Source organism: Liolophura sinensis, chromosome 4, assembly GCF_032854445.1.
Source record: "Liolophura sinensis isolate JHLJ2023 chromosome 4, CUHK_Ljap_v2, whole genome shotgun sequence".
Classification (NCBI taxonomy): domain Eukaryota; kingdom Metazoa; phylum Mollusca; class Polyplacophora; order Chitonida; family Chitonidae; genus Liolophura; species Liolophura sinensis.
In genome coordinates this window covers 7,734,744-7,738,509 of record NC_088298.1, presented here as the reverse complement: position 1 = coordinate 7,738,509, position 3,766 = coordinate 7,734,744, and positions in this window count along the sequence as shown.

Sequence of the window (3,766 nt, the reverse complement as noted above, 5' to 3'; positions counted from 1 at the left end):
AGTCTCTGACCTGGTCTAACCATATTGATCAGATAGTTGTTAAATGTACTAAAGCCATTAATTTAATGCGATCCATTTCTGGAACTTCATGCTGGGGGGGGGGGGGGGCAATAATCACCTCTTTATTGATGTTTTACAGGGTTCTCATTCTGTGAAGACTGGATTATTGCTGCGAAGTATTTGATTCAGCGGCCCAGTCAGTTAAAGGTAAGCTGAACCAAGTGTTATCTGTTTGTACTGGTGCAATTAAAGGGACCTCGTTACGTTGTTTGCAAGTGGCCTGCGGTGAGCTCCCCTTGTCGATTAGACGTAATCTCAGAACATTAAAATACACTCTTGTTCTTAGGTCGTCCTAAGATAATCCTGCTTCTCAATTGTTACAGCCTTCTTATTATGATTTCCTGTACAATGGACGCCACTCCGGAAACTTTAGCGTACGATCAAGAGAAATCCTTGATGACGTGGGTGTTGACCTGACCAAGCTGGAAAGAGCTACTGCTTTCCCGAACCCCCCTTGGCTCCACCATGTACCTAACGTTTGCATGGCGTTACGTGAGTATACCCGCAAATCTGACCAACCTAACCTTATCTGATTGTCTTTTGAAAACTATGTGTCTAACAACTGTTCTTTTTTAAAACTTTTCAGATGCATCAAAGTGCCCAGAGACGGGGAAGTGTGGTATTAGGTTTTCAGTACCGGATTATGTTATGCCAATCACTTAGAGTGTCTGATAAATTGTCGGTCTTCACATATGAGTTATTAGCAATCCTCTGTTCTTTACGCTGGCTTGAGGAATATAGACCAGTGAGGGCTGAGATTTTTTCTGTTTTACTTGCTGCATTGCAGGCAATTAAGAATTAGGAATTTTGGAGCTATTATGGTTGATAACCTCGTTGTACTTTCAGGGGGTAGATAGTTGTTTGGCATGGGTACCAGCCCACGTGGGAATACTGGGTAATGAAGAAGCGGACAAGGCTACAAAACAAGTGCTCCTGCTAAATAGTATATCTGTCTTTTACACGTTATCATGTCGAGAGATGTTCAGCTAAGTTAAGTCACACTTCTACTGGCTTTGGCAGAATAAGTAAGATACAACAAGTAATGGTCGTTTTTATTTTCAGTTTCAACCTTCTATTTCTAGTGGTTATGTAAGCCTATCTCCAAGACGACACGATGTGTTATTTTTCAGATTCATGTCTGGTGTCTTACCTCTTAACTTACGCCTTTTCAAGATAAAGTGTCACCCAACTGGCTGTTGTGATTTTTGTGAATTAAATGAGTCCGAAATACATTTTCTTTTAAGATGTCCCAGATATAATGTAGTCAGAACTCAAATGTTTGGAAAGCTATCACATTATGGTATTTTTCAGCACACATTACAGGCAGTTCTGTGACCTCCACGAAACAGAGTTAAAGTTTTCAATGAAGTGGCGAAGTTCATTGTTAACTCAAGGCGATTTTTAGTCACCCCAACCCTCATCCCGTTTACTTGAGTGTTATCTCTAGTAATGTAGTATAGATTTACTCTTGCAGTTAAGTGTGGCGTGCATCATCCCTTTTTAGGGCTTGGAAAACGCCAAATTTATAATTTCACTCACTCACCCAGCAGAAATATGGAGTTTCTCAAAATATGAGGGAAATGATCACATCGTCGTTCGGTTTTACTCTGTAGGGTGTGGATTTTTGTTATATGGAATGATTGAATGATATGGCTTAAGGCCGAGTTGATTAGCGTGCCAGTGCGGCACAATGACCCAGGAACAATGCGGTCGCTGTGAGTTCAAGTCCAACTCACGCTGGCTTACTCTCCGGTCTTTCGTGGGAAGGGTTTTTATAGCAGCCTGCCGATGGTCCTCCAAGTTCTGTCCGGTTTCCTTCCATCATATAAGTAAAATATTCGGGAGTACGGCGTTAAACATTGATCAGATAAATAAATAAATTACATCTTTTACGTCTAACTTAAAGACAGATATATATGTGTAGTATAACACGGGCTCCACCATAATGTTGGCCACCGGCGTATGAGTGAAACATTCTTGAGTACGGCGTAAAACACCAACCCTAGAACTAAATCTATTTGTCAGATAGTCCGGATATTCCGGTTTTCTTCACCTGAAAACCCAGGTCCCGTCAAATACGTGAAAAATTCTTAAACGTGTTGTACAACACATAAAATAAATTTCTTCGTGGGTATGAAGAAAAAGAATGACAAACAGAGACGCAAAATACTCATACATTTATTTCAGAAAAAAATCGGCTTGAACGACAAATATTACCAATTTTTATATTTATAAATAAAACTTGAAAACTTTGGAAAAGATTTTCAGCCAATAAGTATTAATAAATTACAGCACACTATAATAAAATTATATCACACTAAAATGTCCAGAATAGTATATCTGTTCACCACACTTCAATTATTAAAGATGTACAGAGAAATGTATGGGTTAAGTTACAATTATCAACCGATGCACAGTACGATATACATGTGTCCTGATAATATCATTCACGCTTCAGATACCTGGATTTTGATCAATACCTAATACAAAACTGGAATATAAGATTATATTGATGCCTGCTCATTTTAGTATACACACAAACAGATGGATATATATTTGCAGCATTTTCCCCGAGCTTTGCCCGGCTTCCTCCCACCGCGGACAGCCGTCCTATCAGTGGAATATTCTTGAGTATGTCGTAAAACACCAATCAAATAAAAAAAATAAAATATTTGCAACAAATCAAGCAGACTCAACAAAAGTAACAATTCTAACGAATCACTGACAGCTATTCAAGGGACGTTATAAGAAATGCACCGGTATATCAAAATAAATCCGGTAGCAGTTCAGCGCATTTAGGTTTTGGCAAGAAAAGGGAAAAGATCCAGGAATTTGGCACACAATTATTTGAATAATACTCCAGATGTCTGAGAAGTACTGGCAATATTATACACAGTATACCTTATGTACATTTTGCGCAAACGACAACATTTTCTGGACACAAAACACCTTGGGTGATATTCTGGGGTACATTATTAAACACCAGTCAATAGAAACGCTTTCCGTTTTATATGACATAAAGTTGATAAAATTATGGCCCACTTCCGACCGCGACTTTCGTCATCCCGTGGAGAACGCGGGAGGCCCTGGTTCGCCAAAGTCGCAAATCATCCGAATCAGGTCCGTATCAGCCACCATAACATAGGGGTGTGTTGGACAAATCACGTTGCTACCCTTATAACATAAACAGATAAATTTCGTCATACTTGATGAGATATCCCTTTTGGCTGACTTACAGGACCGGGGGATGTCAATCATCAATGTTTGACGTGATATCCGTGACACCTACGGTATGTATCATAAAAAGCTCAAGGCCGAACACAATATATAATCTGACCAGTATACGCATACCTATCAGGCTTCCGCCGGTGTATAGACAAATCGTATATGGCAGAACACACTCCGAAAGATAAATAAAACCAAAAATTAAATTTGAAATCATTAACCTTCAAGGTATCCCACTAATGTTCTCGTAGGAACTGATAAATTTTTTGCAAGAAGTTGTGCCGTAACCATAACAATATTAAAGGAAATGTAAAAACAAAACAACATCTGAATCGTGTCTCTTGTGAACCGGTGATCAAGTTATTTCCAAAAAGCTGAAAGGTTCTCATAAAGGCTGGTTAGATTTTACCATTACCATATCTCGAATCACAATATTTTTGAACAGCACTCATCGAATGTGCCAATTGGCTAGTGCAATACC